Source organism: Phyllobates terribilis, unplaced genomic scaffold (genome assembly GCF_046119375.1).
Source record: "Phyllobates terribilis strain yellow unplaced genomic scaffold, ASM4611937v1 Scaffold_9__5_contigs__length_417890890, whole genome shotgun sequence".
Classification (NCBI taxonomy): domain Eukaryota; kingdom Metazoa; phylum Chordata; class Amphibia; order Anura; family Dendrobatidae; genus Phyllobates; species Phyllobates terribilis.
The window spans coordinates 299,677,095-299,693,028 of NW_027362769.1; positions in this window are offsets into that span (position 1 = coordinate 299,677,095).

Sequence of the window (15,934 nt, forward strand, 5' to 3'; positions counted from 1 at the left end):
TAAGCCCACAGAGCTGGTATTGATTGTCTATGCTAATGACGGGTTATCAAATAAGTCCTAGAAAATCCCTGTAAGCAGACCGAAAGAGACACAGACTTCCACATTCTCAAGGACTTTATAGCGTGTCGTCTTTTTGAATGACAGCGTTATCCTTTAAAATGAGAAGTGGCTGGTCAACCTCTGCCTTTCCCAGGGACCTCCGCTTCTATTAACTCCTTTAAAAGAGGTTGTCAAGGTTTGGCACAAAAGTCTGTTGTCACTACCAATATGCATACTTCAGGCCACAGTCCGACTAGACATGCACAGGCTCGCTCCATTCACTTTTATTAAGCAAGGCCGCACATGTCTAGTTGGAATTTGTCTGGGAGTATGCATACTTGTGGTCACATGACCGCTCTGTCTCGCTGACAGCGTGCTGTGAGGATTCTTAAGTTTGCCGTCACAAAGCGTGACTGCAGACTTTCATGCCAAACCTGGACAACCCCTTTAAGGAACAATTCCTCTATGGAATTTTTGGTTTTCGTTTTTTTCCTCACCTTTCAAGAGCCAGAACTATATTTTATTTCCATCGACATAGATTTAAAAGGGTTCATTTTTGCAGGATGAGTTGTAGTTTGAATGATGCCATTTATTTTACCATTTAATGTAAGAAAAATGGGAAACAAATTCCAAGGGAGGTGAAATGGTGAAAAAAAAATGCAATTCTGCCATGGATTTTTTTGTTTTTGTTTTGACTATGTTCATTGGGCTGTAAAAATAACATGGAAGCATGATTGTCCAGGTCAGGTTGTGGACAGGATGTATATGTCCCCGAAGTGCCAAGCTTTGGTGATGTAGGACCCGGAGAAGCAGGCTCCAGCACACATAATGCTGAGAGGAATTTAATGGGCCCGGATTACAGGGCCGGGTTTTACGAGCAGCTGAAAGAGCTGGGGGGGGGGGGGGTACAGCTGCTCACTTACCTCCAGTCCAGGTCTTGGAAGGCTGATTTAAGACAGCTGCGCCTGTCTCTGTCGGTATGTGTTGGGCAAGGTGAGCAGACCTTGCATGTGCTTCTCAGTCTGCTGGAGGCAGAGAAAAAGCACCTTGTTTAAACGGCTGAGGCCGTGCTGCATGGACTTGTTATTTTGAGCTTTGTTCTGTTATTCCTTTTTTGTGCCAGGAAAAGGCTGTTACTTTTGTTTTTCCTCACTGGTGTATGGACACTAAATAAACCACCAGTTTGTTTGAACCCGTGGACTGCATCACTGTGTGAACCTGTGCCTACCTCCAACGCGGCTCAGTGAGTACAAATCCCTACAATTGGTGGAGAATGCGGGCAGGCGGTTGAGAGTCCGGTTGGGAAAACAAGGGGTCATAGCCTCTCAATACTGGGGTTCCCAAAAGGCGGCGGACACCCAAAAGAAGGGAGCTAGAGCCACACCTGGGGGCATCCTAGAGAGGGGTCTGAGTTGCTGCCCAAGGTCTCACCCCATAATATAGTGTATTGGAGATGTCAATGTAGCACCCTGAGGGCTCGGCTGCTACAGGGGTATTGCACCTCGAACCAGAGGTGTGATATTCCACTCCCGGGTAAGGATGGAGTGTGGACCAGGACTCAGTAGCTGCATGCACCACACACACCCCATTTCCGAGGGACAGGTCAACGGTGCTCCCACTAGACAGAAGTGCAGGCACGACAGCATCTATCCCTGGCTGGAGTGGGGCGGGGGGTGGAATACCCAGTGGTGTAGGAGCAGATAGGGGTGGGTTTCTGGGCATAGGTAGGAGCCCATTGGTTGCTAGTCACCTGGGCTCGGGTGTTAGAAGGAGGTATATAAGGTGGGCACCATCTTAGGACAGTAGTCAGTTGAGCCAGTTCAGAGAGGAGTTCAGCCAGAGAGGGCTGACAGGGAGCTGTGGCTCAGTCTGGGCCCAGCTCCAGAGGCAGGCCTGGAGTGGAGGCCAGAAACAGCAGAGAGAGAGAGGAGAAGGAACGGAAAGGAAAATAAGAAAGGAACTGGAACAGAGGAGAAGGGAAGCAAGGAACACAGAGAAAGGCCCAGAGACACGAGGACAGAAGGAACCCCATATGCCCAGGAGATACAGGGTGAAGGGTTGGCAGAACAGGGTACCGGAACCCAAATTGGTGGAGGCAACAGATTCCTCAGCCAAAGACCGGAGGTTGTTACCACATCTTGGTGCGACCCCTCACTACATCCACCAGGAAAGCATACCGCAAAGGGTCAGGGAAACCGGAGATGGGTTCCGCCAAGAGAAGGCCCGAGGGAGCTGGACAAAGGTGGGTCACTGGTGGGGACGGCCAGAGAAAGGAAAGGAAGGGAGCCCTGTGCCACGCTCTGGAATTGCCTGGGAGTTGGTCGAGCCCCTTGCCTGGTGAACGCAGCACGGCTCAGGCGGTCCTTCATGTGCACAAGTGACCTGGATGAGAACTGTGAGTAAAGCATTGGAAACTGCAACCACACGTCTCTGTGTTTCATCGCCGCACCAGCACCATTAGTACTGGGACGCTCACACCATCACTCCCAACATTCACTGTAGCTGCCCTGAGGCAATACTTCTCCCGTGGGGAGTAATCCCATTCCTGGCTGAGCATATAACATCAGCCTCAGCGGTCTGCAGCGCAGCGGCGGTCCCCACTGACCGCAATCCACGGGTGGCGTAGTCGGACAATTACAATACCAATAGACTGCCACTGGTTTGACCACCCTGAGCACGGACCGGGTCGCCGCCACACGGAGACTACAACCCCCAGCATCTTAGAGAAGGCCCGGCTCCGGGTATCCCCTGCGCAGCACAGGCCCAGGGGGCGCGTCATCATACCCCTGGCCATATTGCCGCCCCGTGTCCCATAAATTCTGAGCCAATGGACTGCAACATGGGCTGGCGTTGCTCTTATTTTGCCTACCCCTCCTGCAGTGCGGTTCCTCAACATGGCGAGGGCCCTCAGGCATGCTCCGTGTCAGTAAACGGGTCACAAGTCTCTGGACTATTGGACTCAGGAAATTTGGTGACCTTGATAAGGGCCACACTCCCTCATCGACTGGTTCCTGGGAAGGTGGTGGGTGTCCGGTGTATCCATGGGGACGCTAAGAACTATCCTGTGGCCCAGGTGGATGTAAACACGAACTGTGGCACCACATCTAATGAAGTGGCGGTCGTTAAGGACCTATTGCATCCCGTAAGAATTGGACATGACTTTGCATTCTGGGAAATGTGGGGGAAAGCGGGGACACCTGGTTGCTCAGACGACTGCCAGATCGCCCCTAAGGAAACTTACGCGCAGAACATGGTAGATGAGTTTCCCATGCGTGTGTTTGTGGGCGATGAGGATAAGGCAACATCCCCTGAGGCCAATATCCTTGAGCTGGAGGTGTCCGATGGAAACTTTGGAACTCAGGGATTTAACTCTGAAAGGGGCCTTTGAAAATGTTACTGTGTTAAATGGAGTGCCTCAGGAATCGGGGGCTGATACTCAGTTCCCTCATTTTGCTGTGAATGGGGATTTACTGTACAGAGTAACCAAGCCACGGGGTGAGGTAATAGAACAGTTGCTGGTGCCAGGGCCCTATAGACGTGGGGTGTTAGACATGGCTCATTCTCATGTGTTGGGGGGTCACCTGGGTGCAGACAAGACTCAGGAACGGATCCTCCAGAGATTCTACTGGCCAGGTTGCTATAGAGAAATAGTTATTGTCATTCCTGCCCCACATGCCAGATAACCTCCCCAGTGGCCCACTTCCGCTGTCCCCTAGTGCCCCTACCCGTCATAGAGGTTCCATTCGAACGCATAGCAATGGATCTAGTGGGGCCTCTGGTCAAGTCCGCCCGAGGGCATCAATATATCCTGGTGGTATTAGATTATGCTACACGCTATCCGGAGGCCGTACCACTACGAAACTCCTCCGCCAGGTGTATAGCCCGAGAGTTAGTCCACATGTTTTCAAGAACGGGATTGCCTAAGGAGATCCTAACAGACCAAGGAACTCCATTTATGTCGAAGGTCATGAGGGAATTGTGCATGACATTGCAGATTGCACAACTGAGAACCTCCGTGTACCATTCCCGGACTGGGACGGACTGGTCGAGAGGTTTAACAAAACCTTGAAAGCAATGTTGAGGAAAGCAGTGGAAAAGGATGGCCGAGACTGGGATTGTCTGCTTCCCTATCTGTTGTTCGCCATCAGGGAAGTTCCCCAAGCTTCCACAGGTTTCTCCCCGTTTGAACCACTGTATGGACGACACCCTCGAGGACTCCTAGATGTGGCTAAAGAGTCCTGGGAAGCTGAGACCACTCCCTATAGGAGCGTGGTGGAGCACATTGCCCACGTGATGCCCATTGTGAGGGAGCACCTCCTCAAGGCACAAGAGGCACAGTCCAGGGTGTATAATAGGTCAGCCAGAGTGAGATCGTTCAACCCAGGAGATCGAGTGCTTGTGCTAGTGCCCACAGTGGAGAGCAAGTTCATGGCCAAGTGGCAGGGCCCCTATTAGGTGGTAGATAAAGTGGGGGAAGTCAACTATAAAATCCACCAACTGGGGAAGAGGAGGCCCTACCAAATTTACCATGTTAACTTGATTAAGCCATGGCAAGATAGAGAGCCCGGGGAAGCTCCCTGTTTAGTGGCTGAGGCTGAGGCCGATGTGAAAGAGGTCAAGGTGGCAGAGTCACTGTCACGTGCCCAAAAGCAACAGTGCTAAGAGTTGCTACAGTGAAATAAAGACCTGTTTTCGGAGTTGCCAGGACTCACTCAGGTCATAGAGCATGAGGTTCTCACAGAGCTTCATGTTCGCGTCAATCTAAAACCATACAGGATCCCTGAGGCCCGCAGAGAGGTTATCTCAAAAGAAGTGAGGCGGATGCTTAACCTGGGAGTCATTGAAGAGTCCAAAAGTGGATGGTCCAGTCCTATAGTCTTAGTGCCGAAACCAGATGGGGAATGGCGGTTTTGCAACGACTATAGGAAGCTGAACGAGGTCTCGAAGTTCGACGCCTAGCCAATGCCTAGGGTAGATGAGCTTATCGAAAAGCTAGGACCCGCTCGGTACATCACCACTCTGGACCTCACCAAAGGATATTGGCAAATTCCCCTGTCCAAAGAGGCCAAGGAGAAGACAGCCTTCTCGACGCCAGACGGATGATATCAATACGTCAGGATGCCGTTTGAGTTGCAGGGAGCTCCGGCCACCTTCCAGAGAGCCATGGACCGGATCTTAGCACCCCACAAAAAGTATGCAGCGGCCTACCTAGATGACATCGTCAAATTCAGCCAGGACTGGGAAAGTCATCTGGACAAAGTTCAAGCCATACTTGATGCCCTAAGGAAGGCGGGCTTTACTATCAACCCGAAGAAATGTGCCATGGGGATGGAGGAAGCCAAGTACCAAGGGTACGTGGTTGGTAGAGGGGAAATAAAGCCACAAATAAATATGGTCCAGGCGATCTAGAACTGGCCACAGCCCCTTTCGAAGAAGCAGATCAGGGCGTTTCTAGGCATTGTGGGCTACTATCGAAGATTTGTCCCTAACTTTGCCCTGATAGCAGCCCCGCTGACGGATCTTCTGAAAGGGACGAAGTCAGCTATGGCCAAGTGGTCCCCGGAAGCAGAAGCGGCCTTCCAGGAATTTAAACTGGTTCTCTGTAAACAGCCAGTCTTGGTGGCGCCCAACTTCTCCAAGGAGTTTGTGGTCCAGACGGATGCATCGGATGTCTGGCTGGGAGCAGTCTTGTCCCAGGAGATTAACGGAGAAGAACACCCTGTAATATATCTCAGTCGGAAGCTCTCCACTTGTGAGAAGAAGTACTCCATTGTAGAAAAAAAAAATGTTTGGCCATTAAGAGGGCGTTAGACACTCTGAGGTATTACCTGTTAGGTAGAAGGTTCAGGTTAGTGACAGACCATGCCCCACTGAGGTGGATGCGAGAAAAGAAGGGGAACTATGCCAGAGTGACTAGGTGGTTCCTGGCTCTACAAGATTTTAGTTTCCGGGTAGAGCATAGGCCTGGGAAACAACATGGGAATGCTGATGCCTTGTCAAGGGTTTATTGTATGGTGACTGAAGGTGCCGAGCCCCCCGGCTTTGGGCAGAGGGGGGGTTAGTAAGGTGGCTGCCAGACAGGTTGTGGACAGGGGGTATGTGTCCCCGAAGTGCCAAGCTTTGGTGATGTAGGACCCGGAGAAGCAGGCTCCAGCACACATAATGCTGAGAGGAATTTAATGGGCCCGGATTACAGGGCCGGGTTTTACGAGCAGCTGAAAGAGCTGGGGGGGGGGGGGGTACAGCTGCTCACTTACCTCCAGTCCAGGTCTTGGAAGGCTGATTTAAGACAGCTGCGCCTGTCTCTGTCGGTATGTGTTGGACAAGGTGAGCAGACCTTGCATGTGCTTCTCAGAGTCTCCTGGAGGCAGAGAAAAAGCACGTTCTTTAAACGGCTGAGGCCGTGCTGCATGGACTTGTTATTTTGAGCTTTATTCTGTTATTCCTTTTTTGTGCCAGGAAAAGGCTGTTACTTTTGTTTTTCCTCACTGGTGTATGGACACTAAATAAACCACCAGTTTGTTTGAACCCGTGGACTGCATCACTGTGTGAACCTGTGCCTACCTCCAACGTGGCTCAGTGAGTACAAATCCCTACAACGGTTACAGCTATACCAAATATGCATCAATTGTTTTCTATTTAAAGAGGTTTTCCCACAAACAATGTACATTAATTTTAATTAATAGATCTTTGAATAATAAGTTCCACAATTGGATGTGTTTAAATAAAATGTCCCTGTGCTGAGATAATCTTATAAATGTGCCCCTGCTGTGTGCTGTGTAATGGCTGTGTCTGACCGTACAGGTACATGGTCTGAGCATACCACATCTCCTGGGCAGGGGAGGAAGCTAAAGAGTATACAGACATTACAGCAGAGATCCCAGCTGATTCTTTCTGTAGAGTAAAACATTTCCTCCCTGTTTTTAAGCAATGTTTTACTTCAAAGAAAGAATCAGCTGTGATCCCATGGTGTAATATCTGTATACTCTTTTGCATCCTCCCCTGCCCAGGAGATGTGGTATGATCAGACCATGTCCCTTTAAGGTCAGACACAGCCATTACACAATACACAGCAGGGGAACATTTATAAGATTATCTCAGCACAGGAACATTTTATTCATAATCACATCCAATTGTGGAAATTTATTTTTTAAAGATTGTTGATTAAAATGTTAATATTGAGCTGTCATCTCAGTGCAGTTCAATGTATTCCACGCACCCATAGACTTGAATGGGCGAGTGACATCTGATTTCAAAGTGAAATTGCAGCATGCTCTGCAGATTCTGTCAGGGAATAAAATCGGTCATCAGCACTCCCCCACTGAATAACACTGGTCCTAGTGTTATTTGATATGTAGGCTCGTGTGAGCAAGCCCACAAGAGGGTTCTGTCCAAGCGGGTGCCCCTGTACTGTATATGGGGCTGCCAGCCGAATGCTATGTCCGTGAGGTATTTTTTTGCCTTCCCCAGCCCAATATGCTTAGTTCCTGCACGTGACCATATTGTGACTTGATATGGAGCTGTAATATGTTGTCAATAAAAGTTTACTAGCCCTTACGTGTATCTCCTGTATCTCCCGTGTCTCCTCTCCAGTCAAAGGGTGTTTTGTTTTTGTTTTTTTTACTGCCTATGAACCCAACAAAAAAATGTGCCATGCTTACAAATGTAACCCAATTAAGCATGGTATGGCACCACAGGGAAACAATATGGCTTTATACTGGAGGACTTGCTTACTTAACCAAAAATTTGTTTCTTTCCTTACTTTTGGGAAGTTTTTCTTTTTTGCTGTGCTAAAGACTCAGTAAGGTACCTCCATACGTGGGTGAGAGCTCTATCCATTACCAATTTCATAAAATGTGTTAGGGCAGTTGGGATAGCACAATTCATAGGCTAGGTGCAGACGACCATGTATTCTCTCATGTGAGAGAATTGGGTAATTCTGCAAATGAAACTGATCAGAGTGTGATCTGATTCTTTTGGATGAGGAGAAGGTGGAGAACATTTTTTTTATGCGGGGACATTTATGCATATAGCATTTATGCATGCTTTATCGAAGTGCCATAATTTATCAAAGTGTCTCGGCAGTTAGATATGGCATTGCTAATATTCATCTTTCTTCTCTTCTTACAGGTATATATTTCTCACTCCTCTACTATGTGTTATCTATTCTGAAAACTGCATTGTACCTCCATGTTCCTTGCTATGCTCTGCAGCTAATCACTGGTATATATTTCTCACTCCTCTACGTTGTTTAATCCATGATACTTTAAGGTCATCACACTTACTTTAACAGTTTATGATCCATGTAGAGTTGTCAGTCTGTTTTTTTTTCTGCAGTTTTATGGTCTCCTGTTGTTTTAAGCTAGTTGATTGATTGTTAACGTGTTAAATCTGTGTAGATCTAAGCAGATACGTCCCTATATATTGAGACATAGTCAAGGGGCAGCATTTATGCGGGGGCATTTATGCATATAGCATTTATGCATACTTTATCGAAGTGCCATAATTTATCAAAGTGTCTCGGCAGTTAGATATGGCAGTTGGACAGGGCAGGAGATAGGTAAGACATGCAAGACAATTAAACAAACTTGCTTCCAGTTCATCTTTTTTGCAAATAGCGGCTTATCTGCGGGACGGAGATGCAGCCGGGAGATGACCGGCGCGAGGCGCTCATCTCCCGGCCGGTAGCAGCAGAAGGAACGCTGGCGCCGCTGACCTCCATGCGGAAGGGAGCTGCGGGTGGGGATACTTCTGCTGCGAGCAGCCGCTCATCTCCAGGCTTCTCGCAGCGGAAGTAGCCGTACAGGCAGCGGCGCTGACATCCATGCGGCTAGGGTGTCAAGGGAGGACTGGGGAGCGGCGCTGCGGGTCGGGAAACTTCTGCGAGCAGTCGCTCATCTCCCGGCTTCTCGCAGCGGAAGTAGCCGCACAGGCAGCGGCACTCCCCGGTCCTCACCAATAAGATTCTGCTCCCCGGTTCTCACAATATGATTCGATGATTGGTCGCGGTCTTCGGCCGCGACCAATCACTGATCTTGCCGCAAAAGTTAAACACCTCTGTGCTGATTGGTCACGGACGCTGCCCGCGACCAATCACCGATTTGGCCGCCACATTTAAATAGCGGCCGCGACCAATCACCGATTTGGGCGCCACATTTAAACACCGCTGTGCTGATTGGTCGCCGACGCTGCCCGCAACCAATCACCGATTTGGGCGCCACATTTAAATAGCGCCCGCGACCAATCACCGATCTTGCAGACACATTTAAACACCGCTGTGCTGATTGGTCGCGGACGCTATTTAAATGTGGCGCCCAAATCGGTGATTGGTCGCGGGCAGCGTCGGCAACCAATCAGCACAGCGGTGTTTAAATGTCTCTGCAAGATCAGTGATTGGTCGCGGCCGCTATTTAAATGTGGCGCACAAATCGGTGATTGGTCGCGGGCAGCGTCCGCGACCAATCAGCACAGCGGTGTTTAAATGTGGCGCCAAGATCGGTGATTGGTTGCATCCGCTATTTAAATGTGGCGCCCAAATCGGTGATTGGTCGCGGGCAGCGACCGCGACCAATCAGCGATTTTGAACACAAATGTCCGGACCTTAGAAACACCATGCGGCTACTGTCGGGAGATCAGCGACTAGCGTGTCAAGTGAGGACCGGGGAGCGGCGCTGCGGGTCGGGATACTTCTGCTGCGAACGCCCGCTCATGTCCCGGCTTCTCGCAGCGGAAGTATCCGCACAGGCAGCGGCGCTGACCTCCATGCGGCTAGGGTGTCAAGGGAGGACAGGGGAGTGGCGCTGCGGGTCGGGATACTTCTGCGAGCGCCCGCTCATGTCCCGGCTTATCGCAGCAGAAGTATCCGCACAGGCAGCACCGCTGACATTCATGCAGCTAGGGTGTCAAGGGAGGACCGGGGAGCGGCGCTGCGGGTCGGGATACTTCTGCTGCGAGCAGTCGCTCATCTCCCGGCTTCTCGGAGCGGAAGTAGCCGCACAGGCAGCCGCTCCCCGGTCCTCACCACTACGTTCCATACAACCCCTACTTATTAAAAAGCTAAAACTGTCACATCAACGTTGAAATCTGCGCTTCAATAAAAAGTGCTAAATATCTTTTCAAGTACATCTACAAGGGGCATGACAAAGCTAACGTTGAAATACAACAAAAAACAGTCAATCACGATGAATCATCACGGTTTGTTGACTCAAGATATGTCAGTGCTCCAGAAGCTGCTTGGAGAATATTTGCGTGTCCAATGCATTCACAGTCCCATGCCATTATACGTTTAGCTATTCATTTACCAAATCAACAGCAGCTTTATTTCTTTGAAAATGCTCAAGTCGAAGATGTCTCAAAAAATTTAAGCACAACGTCAACATTAATGGAATTGTTTTTGCTGAACCAACATGACGAAAATGCAAGGCAGTATTTGTATCGAGAGATTCCAGAGCATTACATTTGGAATAAAACTTGGAAGCCAAGACAACGAGGGCTTAGCAGAATAATTGGACGCATGTATACTGTTAGTGTCAAGGATCAAGAAAGATATTGCCTTCGGCTGTTACTACTGCATTGTCAAAGGAGCTAGAAGTTACGAAGATTTGAAAACAGTTAATGGAGTATTGCACGATACATTTAAAGCTGCAGCTTTGGATTTAGGACTTCTATTGGATGATACTATGTGGACACTTACTTTAGAAGACGCAGTTACCCTACATATGCCTAAGAAACTTCGTGAATTGTTTGCCTACATTTGTGTCTTTGGACCGCCTACAAATCCTGCTCAACTTTGGACAAATTTCAAAGAACATATAATTGAAGATTACTGCTTACGTCTTCACAACAAAAGTGGAAATTGTCAAAATTGTGAATCTTATGCCATGCAAGATGTCCAAAATATCCTACTACTGCATGGAAAAACGTTTTCAGACTTTAATTTGCCACAGCCTGCAAGTCAAGTTGCACAAATTCAAGAGTATGACGAAGCTTATGAATTATTGTTGGCAACAGAGAAGAAAAACTCCTTAAATCAAGAACAACGGATTGCATATGATACTATTGTGAGCGCTGTAGAAAACCAAGCCGATCCAACGCCAAAATGTTTCTTTATTGACGGTCCTGGAGGCAGCGGTAAAACATACCTCTATGAAGTTTTAATGCATCACGATAGAGGGTTGGGAAAAGTCGTATTGCCATCGGCTACAACAGGTATTGCAGCAAACCTTTTACAAGGAGGTCGCACTATGCATTCACTGTTTGGGATACCAGTTCAATGAAATCTCCGTTTCCAGAATCAAACAAGACACATTTGCAGGAAAACAGTTAAACAGTGCAAATCTTTTGATACTTGATGAGTGCACCATGGCACCCAAATATGCTTTGAGCTTAATTGACAGACTTCTGCGTGAAGTTATGACTACAAATATTGCTGAAAAAAATGAAATTCCTTTTGGAGGTAAAGTTTTTGTCCTTGGCGGAGATTTTAGGCAATGCCTTCCAGTTGTACCAAATGGAACAAGAACAAATATTATCGAGTCAACCTTAAAAATGTCAGACTTTTGGAAAGAGTTTAATAAACTCCAACTAATTAACAACATGCGATCTTCTGACCCAGAGTACAGCAACTGGCTTCTTAAACTTGGTAATGGTGAACTTAGCAATGAATATAACCTTGGAGAATACATTATTGAAATACCAGAAGACATGCTGTGCACTGACTGCATCGTAAGTGATGTTTTTGGACAACGCGTTGAAATAGATGTAAACTACCAAAGCAGTGTTGAGAGGGCCTCTTCCTATGCAATTCTCTGTACCAAAAACGATGACGTGACTCTGCTAAATTCCCGTGTGATGGATAGAATGCCTGGAGAGTATAAATTGTACAAAAGTGATGATTCGGTGGATGTAGACAATGAAGATGAGCGAGAGCATTATCCAGTTGAATTTTTAAATAGTGTTACGCCATCAGGAATGCCATCCCACAGACTACAACTTAAAGTTGGAGCAATCGTAATGTTGCTTCGGAATCTAAATACAAGAAATGGTCTATGTAATGGAACTCGCCTTATTGTTACTGGACTCCATTCCCACATAATTCAAGCAACAGTGATCACTGGATCTGCAAAAGGAGACGAAGTGTTCATTCCACGCATTGATTTATGTCCTTCAGACACCGGTCTTCCATTTAGGCTTAGACGTCGACAGTTTCCAGTAAAACCAGCATTTGCCATGACAATAAACAAGTCACAAGGTCAAACTCTACACCGTGTTGGCATATATTTACCGGAGCCCGTTTTTGGTCATGGACAACTCTATGTTGCATTTTCAAGAGTTAAAATGAGATCCAATGTCAAGGTGCAAGTTTTGGATACCCATTTACAAGGAAAGTTGCTTACAGATAGTCCAAAAGTATTCACCAAAAATGTTATGTACAAAAATATTTTAGGTTGATATTGTTAAGAAATATATTCAAGGGTCGTACTTCTTTTGTCCAATGATTTATTGTAAAATATTGTTAGATATTCATGGAATAGTTTATATATTTTGATCATCTGTTTAATAATTTTGTTCAGTTGTATTAAGTTCTATAACCAATAATAGTTAATAATAAAGTATTATTTTGTGTATTCATTGTATTATTCTTAAATCTTCATAGCCGCATCTGCAGCATGTGCTACTAAAGTGAATGCAGATTTGTGCCTCTCCACGCACTTAGTCCCGGCGTGGAAAGCAGCGAATCTACAGACAGCAGCTAATCACAGCAGTATCTGAGAGCGCGTGCTGTGCCTCACATCCTGCGAGGAGCTGCTGAAAACAGGACCGACAGCGCTGGAGCAGAGAAAAGGAAACAAGGGGAGGATTAGGGTTAAGTTTTTTAAGTGTGCTGTGGAGATGGGAGAATGAGTAGGTCATAGAAAACCAGGATAAGCAGCCCATACAAGCTAAGATGAGGAAGGCGTACAATCCAAAATAAGTCAGCCATACAAACCAGGATTAGAGGAATGACGGAGCCATACAAACCACATTGACAGACCGCGCTGTGGATGCTGGATGTGACACGATGTGGGATAACCCCGCCCACAGCTCGTCATTCACTGTGGTGCGCGGAACAGCAGACCCCTGGCTGCAGGCGCAAATAGTCGTGATGTAAACGGAAGCAAGATCCGGCTGCAGGCGGGAGAATTACGTGCTGGCTGTGCGTCGTCAGCGATGTTGTCACAAGCAGGATTGACAACATGACGTAATGACACAATTCATTAGGGGCACCGAGGGGATACATTGTGAAGTTAATTAAAAGTAGTGCACAACCCATTTAAACACTGCTTTGCTGCTTAGTCGCGCCCGGTCAGCCGCATGCATATTCTAGAATACACGATGCATTAGAATCGGGCCACCATCTAGTCTCATTAATATTCCCTGCATATCTTCTGTCTCATTCAACTGTGCCCTTTGGAATGCGCGCTCAGCGTGTAATAAACTCTCTTACATCCATGACTTTTTCCACTCTAATTCCCTCAACCTTCTGGCTCTCACTGAAACCTGGATCCAGCAGTCGGACACCACCGCCGCTGCAGCTCTCTCCTATGGTGGCCTACACTTCTCTCATACTCCGAGACCTGACAACAGATCAGGTGGAGGTGTTGGTCTGCTTCTTTCAACAAAATGTACTTTTTAGGTTATCCCCCCAGTACCCTCCCTTATCTTCCCGTCTTTTGAGGCCCACACAGTCAGACTCTACCGGCCCTTCTCCCTGCGAGTGGCGGTTGTCTATAGCCCTCCAGGTCCCTCCCATCAGTTCCTGGATCACTTTGCTGCCTGGCTTCCAAATTTTCTATCCTGCGACATCCCCACGATAATCATGGGAGATTTTAACATCCCAATTGGCGATCCTCTTTCCCCATCTGCCGCTCATCTTTTATCCCTAACCTCCTCCTTCGGCCGTTCACAGCTTGCTAATTCTCCTACACATGAGGACGAGAACACATTGGACATGATCTTCTCCCGGCTTTGCTCAGTACATGACTTTACTAACTCTCCCCTTCCACTATCTGACTATAATCTTCTTTCATTCTCTGTCAAGAGCTGTGACTCTACTCAAGACCCCCCCACTTTCCACACTTATAGAAACATACGTACCATTAACACCCAGAAATTTATGAAAAAGTTGCAATCATCATTGGCCCCAATCTCCTCCCTCTCATGTCCCGACTCTGCATTGAAGCATTATAATGAAATAATGCTATGTGCCCTAGATGAAGCCTCACCTCCTACACAAAGAACAATTCAGCATAGACGGAGACAACCCCTGGCACACACCTCAAACACGTCTTCTCCAGCGGTGTTCCAGGTGTGCTGAAAGGCTGTGGAGAAAATCTAATCTGCCCGAAGATTTCCTCCATTATAAATTTATGCTGAAAACATATAACTCTGCGCTTCACCTCTCCAAACAAACCTACTTTAACAACCTCATAATCTCACTTTCCAATAATCCTAAACGACTCTTTGACACGTTTGATTCTCTCCTCAGTCAAACAGCACAGGCCCCGATCACCGACCTCAGCGCAGATGATCTGGCCAATTATTTCAAAGAAAAAATTGACCATATCCGACAGGAAATTTTCTCCCAATCCCCAAATATTATACATGCTCTCCCCCGCCACATTGTATCTTGCTCACTTTCTGATTTCGAACCCGTCACGGAAGATGAAGTGATCAGGCTCCTCGCATCTTCTCGCCCTACCACCTGCACCAGTGACCCTATTCCCTCACATCTCCTTCAGTCCCTTGCTCCAGCTGTCACCACCCACCTAACTAAAATTTTCAACCTCTCCCTCTCATCTGGTATCTTTCCCTCTTCTTTTAAACACGCCAGCATACATCCATTACTTAAAAAACCATCCCTTGACCAGAACTGCACGGCCTACTACAGACCTGTTTCCAATCTTCCCTTTATCTCTAAACTCCAGGAACGCCTGGTCCATTCTCGTCTAATCCACTATCTCTCAGACAACTCTCTTCTTGACCCTTTACAATCTGGTTTCCGCTCTTTACATTCTACTGAAACTGCCCTCACTAAAGTCTCTAATGATCTACTAACAGCTAAATCTAATGGTCAATACTCCCTGCTGATTCTCCTGGATCTCTCTGCAGCATTTGACACTGTGGATCACCAGCTCCTCCTCACTATGCTCCGCACTATTGGCCTCAAGGACACGGTTCTCTCCTGGTTCTCCTCCTATCTCTCTGACCGCTCCTTCTCTGTGTCTTTTACCAGCTCCTCCTCCTCCCTACTTCCCCTTACTGTCGGGGTTCCTCAAGGATCAGTCCTAGGCCCCCTTCTTTTCTCCTTATACACCGCTCCTATTGGACAAACAATCAGTAGATTCGGTTTTCAGTACCATCTCTATTCTGATGACACCCAATTATCCACGTCTGCTCCGGACATCACCCCTGCATTACTACAAAAGACCAGTGATTGTCTTTCTGCTGTGTCTAACATTATGTCCTCTCTCTGTCTAAAAATGAATCTGTCAAAAACTGAACTACTCGTCTTTCCTCCCTCCATTAATCTACCTGTGCCCGATATTGCCATTTCCGTTTGTGGCTCAACCATTACTCCCCAGCAACAAGCCCGCTGTCTTGGGGTCATTTTTGACTCGGATCTTTCCTTCACTCCTCACATCAAATCACTCGCTCGTTCATGTCATCTACACCTCAAAAACATCTCAAGAATCAGGACATTTCTCACCTTTGACTCGGCAAAAACTCTTACTGTCGCTCTTATTCATTCTCGTCTGGACTACTGCAACTCTCTACTAATCGGTCTCCCTCTTACTAAACTCTCCCCTCTCCAATCCGTCCTTAACGCAGCAGCCAGGATCATATTCCTCGCCAA